General features: G+C 21.1%; 1 protein-coding gene across 5 annotated transcripts in view; it reads left to right on the top strand.

Moving 5' to 3' along the window:
* Nucleotides 1-20,008, top strand: part of LOC122509101 (protein-tyrosine sulfotransferase) — a 363,218-nt gene that overhangs the window by 196,581 nt on the left and 146,629 nt on the right. The window lies entirely within an intron of this gene.

Here is a 20,008-nt window from a genome sequence, read left to right as displayed (position 1 = left end):
ATAGATAATAAAACTCATTGCAGAATTTCAATTATTTTTTATACAATTTTAATAGAATTCCTCTAAAAATGTAATTATTCTTAAAATTTTATTAAAATTCGTCAAAATAATGCAATTATTTAGAAATTTGTTGATAAAATTCTTTATGAAAATTTAATTTTGAGAAACATTCAATTATTCAATAAATTATTTATTTTTGTATTAAAAATAATTAGGTATTTAAAAAAAAAATATTAAAAAATTCGTCTTAAAAATTCAATTATTTTCAAAAGTAATAAAATTCTTTGCAGAAATTCAATTATGATCAAAAGTTTAAAAAATTTATCGTCAAAATTTCAATAATCTTTATAAATATTAAAATTTTTCTCCAAAATTCAATTATTTTCAAAAATTTTAATGAAATTCTTTTTAACAAATTCAATTTTTTTTTCGAAAAATCTCCTCCAGTAAATAATTTTAAATATCTACTATTTTAATAAAATTTTCCAAAAGAAATGAATTAATTAAAAAATTTTTTTTATAAATTTAATCGCAATAATTCTATTATTTTCAAAAATATTCAATTTATTTTTACAGAGATTCAATTATTTTTATAAATATGTAATACAATTTTGTACAGGGATTCAATTATTATTTTCATAGATAATAAAACTCATTGCAGAATTTCATTTATTTTTAATACAATTTTAATGAAATTTCTCTAAAAATGTAATTATTCTTAAAATTTTATTAAAATTCGTCAAAATAATGCAATTATTTAGAAATTTGTTGATAAAATTCTTTATGAAAATTCAATTTTGAGAAACATTCAATTATTCAATAAATTATTTATTTTTGTATTAAAAATAATTAGGTACCTGTTTAATAAAAATATTAAAAAATTTGTCTTAAGAATTCAATTATTTTCAAAAGTAATAAAATTCTTAGCAGAAATTCAATTATGGTCAAAAGTTTAAAAAAAGTTATGTAGTCAAAATTTCAATTATTTTTATAAATATTAAAATTTTTCTCTAAAAATCAATTATTTTCAAAAATTTTAATAAAATTCTTGGCATTATTTCAATTATTTAAAAAAATTTTAATAAAATTCTTGACAAAATTTCAATTATTTTCAAAAATTTTTCTCAATTCAATGAAATTTTTTTTACAGACATTAAATTATTTTTAATTCATTTTTAATCTAACTTCTCGAAAAATGAAATTATTCTTAAAAATTTTATTAAAATTCGTCAAAAGAATTTTAATTACCTATTTAAAAATTTGTTGATAAAATTCTTTAAATGAGAGTTGAATTTTAAAAAACATTCAATTCTTCAATAAATTATTTTTTTTGTATTTAAATAATTGATTTGTCGTAGAATTTCCCAATAATAATTGATTGAAATATGAATTTCAGTTAAAACTTTAGATAATAATTAAGTTTTGAAAAGATTTCAAATTATAATCTTTGAATGTTTTAATTTTTCATACTTTTAACTTAAAATTGTGTAGGTTTAATTTTTTTGTAAAAGTTGAATTGAATTTTTTTGAAGTTATTTAAAGTTTTTATTTTCTAATATATATTTTATTGAAGAATTTCCGAATACCTGAATAATCGATGAAATTTCGTAAAATTGAATATTGTAAACAAAAGGATTTGAAAATGTTGAAAGAAATTTTTCAGAAATTATTAATAATAATTAATTTAAAGAAGAATTTTAGTTAAAAATTGTGCAAAAGAATAATTGAATTCAAATAATGAAAGTAATTTTGAATACTTAAGTTAGAGTAACAATATTCTTATAATATAAAAATGATGATTTTATCAGTCCAACATTTTTAATTATTGTAAAACATGAAGATATCGATTGCTCCGAGTCGAAAACTCGGGGTGATCAATATTTTCATGTTTTATAACATATTTAATTTCAAAAAGGTTTGAATTGAAAATTTTGTTAAATATAAATGTAGTTTTAAAAACCTGGAAAAATTCCGTTTTTTAACCTGGAAAACCTGGAAAAGTCAGGGAATTGGAAATGAGTAAAAGCGTGGCAACCCTGAATTGAGATTATTAAAGTTTTTATTTGAATCCTTTATAATTAGAATGAGGGAGAAAGAGTAGATCCAGATGTCTTCAGGCACACTGAAACAAAATTAGAATTTTTTGGAATCAATCGAGTATTTAAATGGGGACAAAATTAAAAAGTATTAGTAACTTACCTTTAAAAATTATTCTTAGAGTCGTAGACCCAACAAACGATACTTCCTAGCGGAATCAGAGAATGCAGTAGATTTCCCTCGAATTGTTTTCGGGCCAGCCAAAGAGAAAGGTCCGGAGGTTAGATGTCGATGTATATTAGATAAAACATCCCTCAGTCCAAGAGTGACCGAATTATTGATTTGACGTCGATGTCGAGGTAATGCAGTCCTTAGAAAAATAGAAATGTGCCTCGTAATAGAAATTATCCACTTTTATTACTTTTGGGGTCAAGAAGTTATTATTGATTTGATTTTTAACTCCTGTATCTGACAGTTGAGGACCCAATAATTGAAGGGTGACAAACTAAAAATGACCATATTTCGTATCTGCTTTCTAGGTTTTAATTTATTTTTATTAGATGCACTAAAAAAATTGTAACATAACTTAACCAAATGGGGGTTAGTAAACTAAAGAAACATTGGACTTGGTATAAAATCTTGGCAAACGATACCAACTTTCTTTTGCTGTAGATTTGATAACTCAGAAGTAATCTCTGGAACTTTATCTTTCCTCCACCTTCGAGTGTCCACTTTCTCTTTAAACTTTTCAATCCTTATTTTTTTTTCGACGCCTTCCTCGCGTTTTCTTCTTCGAGATCTTCACCTCCCTCTTTTTTCATCACGCTTCTTAGACTTTTAACTTTAGACCTTCTTATTCTTCTTACTTCCTGTTACCTCATTTTCTGTACTGGTTTTTTCTCTCTCTACTTTTCATACACTCTGTCTTTTACTTATTATAATAGATTATCATTTCATATTTATAATAATTTACAATTACTGATTAATTCCTTCTTATTTGTTATAAACAATTAAATTGTTAATTCAGAATTATTATTATTAACACGGACATTGACAACTATATACGGAATTTTATTAGTTTAAGGACAATCTAAATGTTAATAATTATTCAATTATGATGAAGTCACTTGGACGTTTCTAATAATAATATTTTATGTGGATGTGAATAACTTTCGGAATATTTTACAGAATTCTTTCTTATGTGATAATAATAATAAAATTGAGAATAAAAATAAAATCCGTCTATTTTACCGAGCTAATAATTCTCGAACCTGAAGAACGTCTATCTGTGTAAGTTGCGGAAGAGTCAAGGGATTTCATAGAATCTGGGCTGCAAATATCATATCTCTATGATAATAAATTGTGTGACTCTCTGATTCTCTACCTCAATCCCTTGCGACCATATTTTCATTTAAAAAAAAATACTCTTTCCACGTATCGAATCCGATGCTATGATCTCGAGGTAACTAATTAATGTATATCCCACGTCGAAAAATTCTTTTTTAAATAAATATTTCATCATTATTATTCCAAAGGAATTAGGAGTTTCAAAAAATTTCAAATTCAAATCTTTATGAAATTCAACAACTTATAATAATTTAAATTTTCATAAAATTTTTCAATAAAAAAATTAAATAATTTACAAAACTTTTAATATAATCCTTCCCAAGAATTCAATTATTTTAACAAGTAATAAAATTTTTCACATGAATTTAATTATTTAAAAAAATAAAATAAAATTCGTTCTAAGAATTCCATTAATTTCATAAATAATAAAATTTTTCATAGGATTTGAATTACTTTTAATACAATTTTAAATAAATTCCTCAAAAAATGTAATTATTTTCAAAATTTTGTTTGCAAGAATTCAATTACATTTCACAAATAAGGAAATTCTTTGCTGAAATTCAAGTATTTTTAAAATCTACTATTTTAATAAAATTTCTGAAATAAATTCAATTATCTAATAACATGTAATAAAATGCGTTGCAAAAATTCAATTATTTACATAAATAATACAATTCTTTACAAGATTTCAATTATTTAAAAAAAAATTAATAAAAATTCGTTGCAAGAATCCAACTATTTCCATAAATAATAAAATTCTTCACAGGACTTGAATTATTTAAAAAATATGTATTAAAAATTATTTACAAGAATTCAATTATTCTCCTAAATAATAAAATTTTTCACAGGATTTCAATTATTTTTAATACAATTTTAAGCAAATTCCTCAAAAAAAGTAATTATTTTCATAAATATTAAAAATTCAATTATTTTTGAAAATTTATGCTTTAATGCTTTTAATATTTAATTATTAATCAATTTTTATTAAAAAATGCAACAGTAATTCAATTATTTAAATACAAAAATAAATAATTTATTAAAAGAATAAATGTTTTTCAAATCTGAATCCTTATAAAGTATTTTATAATTGAATGCGAAGAATCTTATTACTCTTTGAAATAATTGAATTTATGCAATAATTTTTAACTTCTCAAAAATTAAATTTTTTTCTAGTGTTTTTTAACTCAAATTCTTCAAAAATCCATTATTTTTAATAATTTTTAAAAAAGTTCTTTGAGAATTTTCAAATTCATTTGTTTCCAATTCAATTTTACAAAATTTCAATTATTCGAAAATTCTTTAATTAAATATATAATATAAGAAAATAAAAACTTGAAATAATTTTAAAAAAAAATTCAATTAAACTTTTTAAAAAAAATTAATTTTACAGAATTGTTTGTTAAAAATATGAAAAATTCAGAATTTCAATGATTTTAATTTGAAACCTTTTCAAGAATTCAACTATTTTCATAAATAATAAAATTCTTCTCAGGTCTTCAATTATTTAAAAAAAATGTAATACAAATTCTTTACAAGAATTCAATTATTCTCCTAAATAATAAAATTCTTCACAGGTTTTCAATTATTTTTAATACAATTTTATGTAAATTCTTCGAAAAATGTAATTATTTTCAAAAATATTCAAAATTTAATTATTTTAAAAAATTTGTGCTATAATGTTTATAACATTCAATTATTATGTAAAATTTTAACTGAAATTCATTTTCAAATCAATTTTTATTAGAAAATTCTACGAGAATTCAATTATTTTAATACAAAAATAAATAATTTATTGAATAAATAAATGTTTTTCAAAATTGGATCCTCATAAAGTATTTTATCACTAAATTTTTAAATAATTGAATTTTTTTGACGAATAAAAAAAAATTTTCAAGAATAATTACATTTTTCGAGGAATTCAATTAAAATTGTATTAAAAATGATTGAAATTCTATAATAAGTTTTATTATTTATGAAAATAATTGAATCTCGGTAAAAAAGTTATTATTTATGAAAATAATTTAATGTTTGCTTTAAATTTTATCAACACTTTTTTTAAATAATTGAAATCTTTTGAAAAATTTTATTATAAAATAGTAGATATTAAAAATGATTGAATTGAGAAAAATTTTTAAAAATAATTGAATTTCGGAGAAGAATTTTTGTTATTTTATAGATAATTGAAATTTTGACGTGCATTTTTAAAACTTTTTGAATATAATTGAATTTCAGCGAAGAATATTTTATTAGGTACTTTTAAAAATAATTGAATTTCTGCAATCATTTGTATAACTTATTAATTAATTAATTAATTATTTCCAGTACTTTAATAAAAATGCCTGACTTTTCTCTGATTTTCCTGACCTATGACAACCCTGGAAATGTTAAAATATTTTAAAAATAAAAAACTTACGGAAATTCCAAAAATTTTCCAGGGGGTACTTCCATGGAATTTTTCGACGTGGGTACATTTTATTATTATTATTATTATTATTATTATTATTATTATTATTAAAGTAGGAGAGACTGGTGTGAATCCGGTCACTTTTTGTCAGATAGGACCGAATAACTATAGTTAATATGTTAGGATCAAAAGCCGCCCTTTCTGTAATTTTAATGTTATTTAAATAGACAATTATCCTTTTTTCATAAAATGTAAAATTAATCTGTTAACACACCTATTAACGTTCTCAGATAATACAAATATAAATCTAGTAATCCGCTTATACTGCATGAAAAACATTATATAAGGATAATAATTCTTTTTTACTTTTCGTATTGAATTTTTTTTCATAATTTCTTCCGTCCTTTTTTAGACTTTTAGAAAGAAAGACTTGAACTGAAAATTCTTGACTACTGAAATAAAATCTCGCTTAAACGAACCGCAAAACTATGCACACTTTTTTCATCCTCATGGTTAAAATGAGGAAAGGCAGAAAAGAAAGAACGAAAAAGTGAAATAAAAGGAGTGTTTTGCAGTGAATGAAGTGAGCCCTTGCAGTGTAGTCAAGTCAAGAAGTCTCACAAAAGCGATTAAGTACCGGTGCTCAGACATTCGACCCTGTTGCCGCCCTTTTACTGTCTTAAGTTTATACCTCCTGAGTATGTCTACTTTTTTTTTTGCTGTAATTTTTTTTAAACCAAAAAAAATATCTTTTTTGTGCCTACAGAGAAATGATATAATTTTTTCTACTTTAAGAACTCTTGTCATTTTTGCGCCAAAAAAAAAAAAAAAAAAAAAAAAATTTTTAGCCGCCTGAGCAAACGGTATGATTGCTTGTTTTACTACCGTTTGTTATCACGAACAGTGCAATATCGTCTTGAACAAACAGTGACGCGAACGGAAGTAAAAACAGTCAAGCCGTGAGTAATATTGCGAAGCTTCTCTACCGGGTGTCAGATTTACCAAGTGTCTCTTATATCAAATGATATGGGATGGAATTGAAGTGGAAAAATTTCAAAATAGAAATACCTTTACGTTTGGGTTTTATTTATTTCCAAGTGTAAGAATTTTAAAATTTATTTTCGTATATTTGAATTTAAATATTGCAATCGTGTGGTGATGTGTATTTAATACCTGTTACGAAAAAAGGGACATATCCCTTCCTAATTTAATTAAAGTGGGAAGGAGTTTTCAAGAAATCTGCTTACCGCCAGATATTGTAAGACGACCGAGAAATCAAAACATATATTATTTGCAATTAATAACTAAGTGGTTGTTATTACTATTCCACGTTGATTTTTTACAATAAGTGACAATTAAAATATATATTTTTTAATCCTACAAAACAAAATATTATTTTTATTAAAATTTTGTTTAATTGTCATAACTACAATTCATTCTTATTATAACTTGTTATTACAATTCTGTTATTTGTTAATTAAAATTTCCTATTATTTATTATTACAATCTTGTTAATTGTTTATAGTTTGTTATAATTTGTTACAATTTTTTATTTGTTAGTTACAGGGCTTGAACTAGGTCCGTAAATCCCGTAAAGGTCCGTAACTTTGCTTGAAGTCCGTAAAAGTCCTTTTTTTTAAAAAAATGATCCGTAAAGTCTATAATTTGATTGAAAAAGGACGAAAAGTTCGTAAATTGTTCGATATAATTTGAAGAATTTTAGAGAAATTACAAAAGATTGCAGAAAAATGCAATTATTTTCAAAAGTAATAAAATTCTTCGCAGAAATTCAATTGTGTTTAAAACATTTTTTAAATTCTCATCAAAATTTCAATTATCTTTATAAATAATAAAATTCTTCTCTGAAATTCAATTATTTTCCAAAATTTTAATCAAATTCTTGGCAAAATTTCAATTATTTTCCAAAGTTTTTTCAAATTCAATGATTATCAATATTTTAATAAAATTTTCCAAAAGAATTACATTATTAAAAAACATTTGAATAAAATTCTACCCAAACATTCAGTTATTTTAATAAATAATAAGTAATAAATATTTTTACAGGAATTCAATTATTTACAAATTTTTTATAAATTTCTTCGCAATAATTCAACTATTTTCATAAATAATAAAATTTTTGCAGGGATTCAATTATTTTCGTAAATAATAAAATTCTTTTAGGAATTTAATTATTTTTAATGCAATTTTAATCGAATTCCTCGAAAAATGTAATTGTTCTTAAAAATTTTATTAAAATTCGTCTAAAGAATTTAATTATTTAAAAATTTGTTGATAACATTTTTTATGAGAATTTGATTTTAAGAAACATTATAAATTAATGTATTATTTATTTTTGTATTTAAATGATTGAATTCTCGTAGAATTTACTAATAAAAATTGTTTTATTAAAAATGAATTGCGGTTAAAATTTTAGATTATAATTAAATATTAAAAGTATTAAAACGTGGATTTTTAGAAATAATTGAATTTTAAAAAGGTTTCAAATTAGAATCATTAAAATTCTGAATTTTTCATATTTTTAACAAACAATTCTGTAAAATTAATTCTTTTGAAAGTTTTTATTTTCTAATATTATATAATTAACTGAAAAATTTCCGAATAATTGAAATTTTTTAAAATTGAATTGGAAACAAATGAATTTGAAAATTTTCAAAGGACTTTTTCAAAAATTATTAAAAATAATGGATTTTTGAAGAATTTGAGTTAAAAAACACTAGAAAAAAATTTAATTTTTGAGAAGTTAAAAATTATTAATGAAATTCAATTATTTCAAAGAGTAATAAGATTCTTCGCAATCAATTATAAAATACTTTATAAGGATTCAGTTTTGAAAAACATTTATTCTTTCAATAAATTATTTATTTTTGTATTTAAATAATTGAATTATTGTTGAATTTTTTAATAAAAATTGATTTGAAAATGAATTTCAGTTAAAATTGTACATAATAATTGAATATTATAAGCATTAAAGCATAAATTTACAAAAATAATTGAATTTTGAATATTTATGAAAATAATTACTTTTCTTGAAGAATTTGCTTAAAATTGTATTAAAAATAATTGAAATCCTGTGAAAAATTTTATTATTTAGGAGAATAATTGAATTCTTGTAAATAATTTTTAATACATATTTTTTAAATAATTCAAGTCCTGTGAAGAATTTTATTATTTATGGAAATAGTTGAATTCTTGCAACGAATTTTTATTAATTTTTTTAAAAATAATTGAAATCTTGTAAAGAATTGTATTATTTATGTAAATAATTGAATTTTTGCAACGTATTTTATTACATTTTTTTAAATAATTGAATTCATTTCAAAAATTTTATTAAATTAGTAGATTTTGAAAATACTTGAATTTCAGCAAAGAATTTACTTATTTGTGAAATGTAATTGAATTCTTGCAAACAAAGTTTTGAAAATAATTACATTTTTCGAGGAATTTATTTAAAATTGTATTAAAAGTAATTCAAATCCTATAAAAAATTTTATTATTTATGAAAATAATTGAATTCTTAGAACGAATTTTATTTTATTTTTTTAAATAATTAAATTCATGTGAAAAATTTTATTACTTGTTAAAATAATTGAATTCTAGGGAAGGATTACATTAAAAGTTTTGTAAATTATTTAATTTTTTTATTGAAAAATTTTCTGGAAATTTCAGAATTTCAATTATTTTTCATACAATTTTAATTGAATTCCTTGAAAAAAGGAATTATTTTCATGCAAGTTTTAATAAAATTCGACAAAAGAATTCAATTATTTAAAAATTTGTTGATAAACTTCTTTATGAGAATTCAATTTTGAGAAGCATTCAATTATTCAATAAATTATTTACGTTTGTATTTAAATAATGAAAGTTTCGTAGAATTGTCTAATAAAAATTGATTTGAAAATGAATTTCAGTTAAAATTTTAGATTTTAATTGAATATTAAAAGCAATATAGCGTGAATTCTTAGAAATAATTGAATTTTCATATTAATTTTTTTGAAAAAGCTTAATTGATTTTTTTTATATTATTTGAAGTTTTTATTTTCTAATATGCATTTAATTGAAGAATTTACGAATAATTGAAATTTCGTGAAATTGAATTTTCTCATTCAAATTTTAAATAAAAATTTGAGTCCTTTTATTAAATTTAGAAAATCATTTTCAATCTATAAAATTAATATTACTAAATTAATAAATATTTCAATGTTCAAATTAAAATTCTCAGTGAGTGTCAACGCCGCATTGAGAACTTTAATATTTTTCACATACGCAAGAGCACACCTATATAGGAAATCCCTCACTTTTTAGAGATCAGGTCGACTTAAAAATATAATAATTAATTATTCCTTTGAAAAAAACTACTCTTTATATTTATATAGATAAGGATTTTTCTAAAAGGTATAGGGACGGACAGTGTTCTGTATAACGTGAAAAAAAGTTATCTATAAAATACTGAAACCGTAGAGGGAATCCCAACCTAGGTGTGTGACGGAGCGTTAAATTAAATTAAATTAAAAATTTTTGAAAATAATAATTGAATTGAAATGATGGAAATAATTTTGAACAAGTACAATATTCTTATAATATAAAATAATGATTTTATCACTGGGCCATCTTTACTTATTATAAAACATGAAGAAATCGATCGAGTTATCGATATCTTCATGTTTTATAGTTAGAAAAAAATCTAATTTATAGTTTTGAGTATTATTATTATTAGTTACGGTGAAGTGGCATTATTATTAATTTTATTGTTTATTGTTAAACTGACGAAATAGAAAGATCAAAAAATTAAAATAACCAAGAGGGATAACACCAGTCGCCGATCACCTTAATTCCATGATGTAATGCGAAAGCGGTTTCCAAGGAATAAAGATAGGCGTGAATATTGTAACGTGTTTTTTTTTTTTTTTTTTTTTTTAGCATCGAGTGTGCACTGTATCTTTTCTAATTATTTTGTACATTCTCTGTATTTTTTTTTCTCGTTACCACCAATAAATTATTATTATTATTATTATTATTATTATTATTATTATTATTTTTATTAGTTGGGATGACGTAATATACCCAAAAATTAAATTGTCTTGTGTTTATATTTATTTAAAAAAGAAAATGTTTACAAAATGAATCTTGCGAGCATCTTCTTACACGAATAGAAAACTGAAAGCAACAAGTCAGATAGAATTCAGAGAGTTGAGGAAAATCTTATCTTTTCCTCTTTCATAATGAGTGGCTTCTCAACTAAGACAGAGTTTCGCGTGAAATTCGTGTGAAAACTTTAGCACCCTTGGCGGTTAGATACAGCACAAAACGAGTAGACGCAGTTAACTCCTGACTTCAAAGTTGAAAACTTTATCTTTCCACTAAAATTAATTGACGCTACCAAGCAGGAGGCAGTGAACTTTGTCGACACTGCGACGTCGCGTCGGTCACAATCAAGTTTGTCTTCATTATTTATCGATTTTATAGAATTTCTATTTATATAAAAATTAACACACAAAAAATGTTTCAAACTATTAAATATTATTTTATTTAAATTGTAAATAATCAGTATAAAATATTCAAGCACACTGTACATACAAAATTCTTTCATTTCATCTCTACCTTATAATGAAACAGCATTTCTGATAAGAGCATTAAGTATTGATTAAAAATCAACTACCGACTGGTGTGGAGAAATGAGAAAATTGGTTGCATAATTAATAAGCTATGTTAATTTGAAAAAAAATCGTAAATTAATTGCAAAACTTTAGATTACTTTTTTTTCACCCGTGAAATAAGTTTAAATTCAACTCTCTTTTTTTTTGAAAAAAAATATTTTCGGAAAATTAATTGTGTGTGATGTGATTAAAACTTGTAAAGTTTGCTAACAAAAGTTTCTAGTATCGTGTTCTTCAGTTGCATGAAGTTGTGAAACTTTTAATAGATTATTATTAAAACTGTGGACCTGTTACAATAAAGGAACTAATTACACTGTCGTGGAGCTTTACTTAACTCCTCGTAATGAGATTTCAAAAAATTTTCAAGCTACTTAACTTTATATTTCACTGCAAGGGGAAAATACAAATTTGTTTATAAATTGACATTTGATACACAGTTCTCTTTTAATTTAGAATTTTTAAAAAATTTTTTTGAAAATAATGGTTCAAATATTTTACATTGTAATAAATGAATTAAACATGCTTTGTAACGTTGATTTTAATTGATCATGATAATCAATCCTTGAATAAGGTTTCGCGGAAAATTTCCATTTATTTTGTATTTTAATTGTATATCAATATAAAATTATTGACGTATCATAAAATTATTGACAAATACGATGACCTGACATAAAGTCAACATTTATTATTTTTAAATTGTATAAAATCAAAATGGTAGAAAATCTTAAATTGCAAAAATTTCCTTTAGAAATTGAGAGAGATTGCACGTTTTGGTTATTTGAAAAATATGTTATTTAAATTTTCGATTTACTTTAAAAAATGTAATTGTAATGTAATTTTCAACGGACCGAAAAGATTTCTTAAATAGTTATCAGTTATCACAATTTAATATTCAACTATGATCGTCAACCAAAGTTAATTGCTCGCCATCAATGTTGGGACTCTAATCATGCCGTAGGGGTTAAATCGCCCATGACCTGTACGGGTGATTTTCCTGAAACAATTTCAACTTCGATTTTTCAATGTATATTTTTACATGGAGTTTTAAAGCAATTTTTTTATAATTTCTTTTTTAAAGTATAAAATAATTCGTTTTTTAACTGAAATTTTTATACTAAATTTCAAATAAGTTTTTGTTTCGAATTTTTATATCAAACTTTAGCTCTGTCGCATTTTTTCCTCAAATTGTAAAATAATTTTACAAAATTTAATATATATTCTCTCTCTGGTTTCGTATTTTTGTGTATTAAATTATTCTCTGATATATGTAAATTTCGAATTATTATTTAGCCAATTTCAATTAACTTTACACTACCTGCAAAAATTCTGTAAATTCTGAAGCAAAAAAAACAAATTAAAAATTTTTTTGTAATTTAAAAATTTAGTAAAATTGTCTTATAAATTCGGTTTTATTTTAAAAATTTTCAATTTCATTGTAAAAATGTGTTGTACTTGTGTCAAAAAGTTAGTTATGGACAGTGTCGTATTAATTAATCTGACAAAAAAAAAAATTGGCATTATTTTTAATTTTTTGAAAAAAGCCATAACTTGTTTACTTGTTATTTTGTTTCTAATAGTTTTCTAGTCAAAATTAATTAATATTATTTTCATGTCATTAACATTCAAAAATTCAATTATTCAGAAGAATTCTTCACAACATCACTATTTTTCTAAATTTATTCAGGGAAATCAGGAAAAAGTCAGAAAATTTTGTCAAAAGTGCTGGAATAATATTCAATTTCAAGAATTCATAAGAAAATTCTGAATATTATTCTTCAGCATTGAAAAGATTTTATATATTTCAAACTCTTCCTGTTTTTAACAATAATTAGACTTTACAGATTTAAAATTGATTTTCTTAAATAATTTAATTTTTGAAAAACTATCGAGAGAAAATTATTTTTTATTAATTATTTTAGAATAATTTTTTATTTAAAAATTAAAAAAATAATTGAATTTTATGAAATTTGTATTTAAAATTTTTTTATAAATAATATAAATAAGTAGTAAATGTCACGCCCACCAAACAAAATATTTAATTTATTATTATTATTATCATTACCCAAAAGAAATTCGATTATCTTTACAAAATTTCAATAAAAAATTCTTCGAAAAATTTATGAAAAATTACAAAAATGTTATCTTTTGAAATTATTACAGGTGACAGCTAAAAAAACGCGCGTGTAGTTTCTCCTAGTATTAATAGATAATTAATAATAATGCCTATTAACAATAAAAACTGGTACCTAATCACTTAACTACTTAATCACAAAAAATAATTCAAAAATTAAAAAAAAAAATTTTGCTTTGCTAACTTTGCATAAAATTTCATATTTGTGCCTTCAAAAAATGAATTTAAAAATGTTTTGATAAAATTTTTTATCAGACTTAAATTTTAAGAAATTTCAATTATTCAATAAATTATTTATTTTTGCATATAAATTATTGAATTATCTAATAAAAATTTATTTAAAAATTAATTTCAATTAAAGTTCTACATAATAATTGAATATTAAAAGCATTATAGCATGAATTTTAAGAAATAATTAAATTTTAAAATGGTTCAAAATCAAAATCTTTAAAAATTTGAATTTTTCATACTTATAATTCTAACAATTCTGTAGAATTAATTATTTTAAAAAAGTTTAATTGAATTTTTTTCTGAAATTATTTGAAGTATTTATTTTTTAATTCGTATTTAGTTGAAGAATTTCTGAATAATTTAAATTTCGTAAACAAATGGATTTTAAAATTCTCAAAGAACTTTTTTCAAAAATTATTAAAAATAATTTATTCTTGTGGGAAAATAATAATGATTAAAATTTATTTAGAAAAGAAGTTATTGATGTTTTCAAATAATTTTAGAATTAAAGAAATTCGTAAATAAATGTAATGGAACATTTTTTGGATAGGAGTATCTAATCATTTTTAGAGTGGATCAGAATATTCTTTAGAGTCAAGGAAGAAGTCAAAATTTTGTCAAGTAATAAAGTTTTTCATATTAAAAAAAAGAAAATATTTCACAGGATTTACATTTGTTAATTTTCTAAAATGTTTGTTACAAAATGCTAATTTTTTAGAAACAAAGGAAATAATGAATAATATAATAATATTAATAATTTTTTTAGATTAATGAAAATATTTTTGAATTATTTGAGAAATAAAAATAATATTATTAAATTAAAAAAAAAAAAATAACAAAATAAAGAAATGTAATATTATCTATCAGAACATATAAAAAACAAAAGCATGAATTTTGTTAAAAAATCGTTATTTTATATTTTATTTCTATTTTCTATCAAAACGAATAAAAAACAAAAGAATAACCATGACTAACTTCAGGTGTGGACAGACTGGACAGAATGAATGAATGAATACGACGATTATTATAGTTAATTTTATTATATTTTATATTGGGATATCCTAAAAAATAGAATGTAACACAGTAGAAAATTTATAAATTAAATTTGTTGTTGTGAAGCTATTTTTCGATAAATATAATTTATTCAAATATTTTCATAGTCCACGATTTTTCATTGATTCATTTCAAAGTCTTTTAAATTTTGCCTATTCTGTTAATTCGTAAAGTTTTTCTAAAAACTCCAACTAATATTATCAAAAACTCTATCACCGTAATGGTAAAAATATTTTTTTATATTCAGCAGATTCATTGAAGTCTGTTTACCCGGATGTTTTTTAAGGTCACTGATTACAAATCCAATATTAGTTTTTCAAAATTCAAAGTACTGGAATTATTTTTTAATTTGATTGGATTTTCTCGAATCACGTTGCTAGTTGTAAAAAGAATTTATTTTCCTTTTTAATATAGAAGTTATAGGTTCTACAACAATTTTTCAGTTCAAATAATAATTTTTAGCATTATTAAATATTCGTTTTATATATCCCACGTCGAAAAATTACATGGAAGTACCCCTTGGAAATTCCATGGAATTTCCGTGGAGTTTGAATTAATTAATTAATTAATAAGTTACAAATGATTGCAGAAATTCAATTATTTTCAAAAGTACCTAATAAAATTCTTCGCTGAAATTCAATTATATTAAAAAAGTTTTAAAAATGCAGGTCAAAATTTCAATTATCTATAAAATAATAAAAATTCTTCTCCGAAATTCAATTATTTTCAAAAATTTTAATAAAATTCATAGACAAAATTTCAATTATTTAAAAAAATTTTCCTCAATTCAATCATTTTTAATATCTACTATTTTATAATAAAATTTTTCAAAATATTTCAATTATTTAAAAAAAGTGTTGATAAAATTTAAAGCAAATATTACAATTTTCAAAAATAATAAAATTTTTTACCGAGATTCAATTATTTTCATGAATAATAAAAGTCATCATAGAATTTTAATAATTTTTAATTCAATTTTAATCGAATTCCTCGAAAAATGTAATTATTCTTGAAAATTTTTTTTAAATTCGTCAAAAAAATTCAATTATTTAAAAATTTCTTGATAAAATTCTTTATGAGGATTCAATTTTGAAAAGCATTTATTTATTCAATAAATTATTTTTTTTGTATTTAAATAATTGAATTCTCGTAGAATTTTCTAATAAAAATTGATTTGAAAATGAATTTCAGTTAAAATTTTACATAATAATTGAATATTATAAGCATTATAGCATAAATTTACAAAAATAATTGAATTTTGAATATTTTTGAAAATAATTACATTTTTTGAAGAATTTACTTTAAATTGTATTAAAAATAATTAAAAACCTGTGAAGAATTTTATTATTTATGAAAATAGTTGAATTCTTGCAACGAATTTTTATTAACATTTTTTTAAAATAATTGAAATCTCATAAAGAATTGAATTATTTATGAAAATAAGTGAATTTTTGCAACGCATTTTATTACATTTTTTAAATAATTGAATTAATTTAAGAAATTTTATTAAAATAGTAGATTTTAAAAATATTTTAATTTCTATGGAATAATAATAATTATTAAATATTTATTTAAAAAAGAATTTTTTGATGTTTATGAATAATTTTAAAATTAAAAAATTTCTTTATTAAATGTTATAGAATAGTTTTTTGAATATCTAATCAGGGGAAATTTTGTAGGATTTTTGTTTTAATAATATTTTAACATTTTTATTATGATTAGAGTCTAATAATAAGCTTTGTTGCAATTTTTTTTTGCAAAATGCATATTTCATACAAGTTTTGCAAATAAATTGCAACAAAGCTTATTATCAGACTGTAATCATAATAGAAATGTTAAAATAATATTTAAATATAAAACTTGCATAATTTTCACGGAATCTCCATGAAAACAATTGTTATTATTCAATATTGATTTTGGACAAATGTTTACATGTAAATCAGCACTCTATCAATTCTCTTAGAATTGAGCTGATCAGTCGTGAAAGGGATCATATTTTGTATGTGTAACATGAATCTACAAACTCTAACTAGCAAATTTCGCCGAGTAGTTGTTTGTCACGTGACAGTCTCCCATTCGTATGCATTTTCTGTTCTATCCTATGAAACTTTATAACATGTCCAGTCCATTTTGCAGTGAGCATGTATCTCCTACAAAGGAGTTTTGCTATTCTGACCTTCACTGTGAGATGCATCAGAGGAACTCAGTCATCTGAGTCTCCCGAGAATTCAACTGTCTCAGATCAAAAGTTTCTTTTTGCAAAATAAAAATTTCAATTCAAAGACATTCGCAACTTTTTTTCTAAGTTAAATTAATTTTTTTCAAATATAGAAAGTATAATTGGAAATTAAATAAAAACGAGCTTACAAAATGGAAGAGAAAAAAGTAGCATTTCCAAAAAGGAGTTGTTACGTCCTGAATAAACGTGAACTGAGAAAAAAAATTATTTGATTCAATTAATTCAAATTATTTGAAATAATTTTTTTTTATTCAAATAATTTTTATTTAGATCTAATAAATATTTCTTTGCTTAAAATAACTTGAATTATTTGAATTACATTTATTTGAATCAAATTGTTGTCAAAATTTCAAGTATATTCAAAAATTTTCCTCAATTCAATTATTATTGTTAATTTCTACTATTTTAATAAAATTTTCGAAAAGAATTCAATTATTTAAAAAAAAATTGAAAAAAATCCTACGCAAACCTTTAATTATTTTCATAAAATAATAAAAATTTCATAGGAATTCAATTATTTACAAATTTTTTATAAATTTCTTCGCAATCATTTAATTATTTTCATAAATAATACAATTTTCAAGGAATTAAATTATTTTCGGAAGTAATAAAATTCTTCTTAGGAATTTAATTATTTTCATAAATAATAAAACTCATGGCAGAATTTCAATTATTTTTAAGACAATTTTAATCAAATTCCTTGAAGAATGTAATTATTCTAAAATTTTTTATTAAAATTCGTCAAAAGAATTCAATTATTTAAAAAGTTAACAAAATTCTATATAAGAATTGAATTTTAAGAAACATGTAATTAGTGAATAAATTGTTTTTTTTGTATTTAAATAATTGAATTCTAGTAGAATTTTTTAATAAAAATTGATTTTAGTTACAATTTTAGATTATAATTGAATATTAAAAGCATTAGAGCGTGAATTTTTAGAAATAATTGAATTTTAAAAAGGTTTCAAATTCAAATCTTTGAAAATCTGAATTTTTCATATTTCTAATTAACAATTCTGTGGAATTAATTTTTTTTCAAAAATTTCAATTGAATTATTTTTGAAATTATTTGAAGTTTTTATTTTCTAATATCGGAATAAGTTTTATTATTTGAAATTTCGTAAAATGGCATTTTTCTTAAAAATTGTATTAAAATTCGTCGAAAAAATTCTATTATTTAAAAATTTGTTGATAAAATTCTTTATAGGAATTGAATTTTAAGAAACTGTCAATAAATTAATTATAAAGTAAATAAATAAATAATAAAATAAATTATTCAATAAATTATTTATTTTTGTATTTAAACAATTGAATTCTTTGTAGAATTCTTTAATAAAAATTGATTTAAAAATTGATTTTAGTTACAATTTTAAATTACAATTGAATATTAAAAGTATTACAACGTGGATTTTTAGAAATAATTGAATTTTAAAAAGGTTTCAAATTAAATTTTTTGAAATTCTGAATTTTTCATATTTTTAACAAACAATTCTGTAAAATTAATTCTTTTGAAAAAGTTTAATTAAATTTTTTTAATTATTTCAAGTTTTTATTTTCTAATATTATATAATTAATAATTGAAAAATTTCCGAATAATTGAAATTTTGTAAAATTGAACTGTGAACAAATGAATTTGAAAATTCTCAAAGAACTTTTTAAAAAATTATTAAAAAATAATGGATTTATAGAATAATTTGAGTTAAAAACACTAGAAAAAAATTTTATTTTTGAGAAGTTAAAAATTATTGCATAAATTCAATTATTTTCAAGAGTAATAAAATTCTTTTTAAGGATTCAATTATTTTTCTAATAATGAAACTCATAGCAGAATTTCAATTATTTTTCATACAATTTTAATTGAATTCCTTGAAAAAAGGAATTATTTTCATGCAAGTTTTAATAAAATTCGACAAAAGAATTCAATTATTTAAAAATTTGTTGATAAACTTCTTTATGAGAATTCAATTTTGAGAAGCATTCAATTATTCAATAAATTATTTACGTTTGTATTTAAATAATGAAATTCTCGTAGAATTGTCTAATAAAAATTGATTTAAAAATAAATTACAGTTAAAATTTTAGATTATAATTGAATATTAAAAGTATTATAGCGTGAATTTTTAGAAGTAATTGAATTTTGAAATTGATTTTTTTGAAAAAGTTTAATTAAATTTTTTTTATATTATTTTGAGTTTTTATTCATTAATATAATATTTAATTCAAGAATTTACTAATAATTGAAATTTCGTAAAATTGAATATTACAATCAAATGGATTTGAAAATTGTCACAGAAATTTTTGGAAAATTATTAAAAATAATCGAAAATAATCAAGTCTTCGACTCGGATTTATCGTTATCTTCATGTTTTATAGTTATGAAAAATTTAATTTATAGTTTTAAATAAAATGTTGTTCTCTTATGTGACTCGGACTGGTTATATTTTTGTCAGTAATTGGTCCGTAAATGGTCCGTAATTTTTCATTTTTGGTCTGTAAAATTCGTATTTTTAAATACTTTCACTGGTTCGAGCCCTGCATTTAATGGAATCAAATAATTTTTATTTAATTTAAATAATTTTTTTCAGTGTAAAATGAGAGTGCAATTTTGAAAAGGATTCACTCTAAATCTAATTTTTGAAAAAATGGTTGTCTATTAATGAAAAAATAATTCTTTGGTATTCACGTGAATATAAACATGTATATTATCTGTAAAAATTATACGAACGTAACAGGATAAAAAGAAAAAACAAACATAAAAAAAATAACATTAAAAAAAAGTCCAGGGGACTAAATTTCCCTTTTAATATTAACAAATACCTGCACGTTGTAAAAATAAAAATATTTTCAAATGACTATATCTGTTTTAGATAATAATTAATCATAATTAATTG

The sequence above is a fragment of the Leptopilina heterotoma genome, unplaced genomic scaffold, assembly GCF_015476425.1.
Source record: "Leptopilina heterotoma isolate Lh14 unplaced genomic scaffold, ASM1547642v1 Lhet_6, whole genome shotgun sequence".
Lineage (NCBI taxonomy): Eukaryota > Metazoa > Arthropoda > Insecta > Hymenoptera > Figitidae > Leptopilina > Leptopilina heterotoma.
The sequence above is the reverse complement of the archived record's forward strand: the minus strand, read 5'-3'. Positions and strand labels throughout refer to the sequence as shown.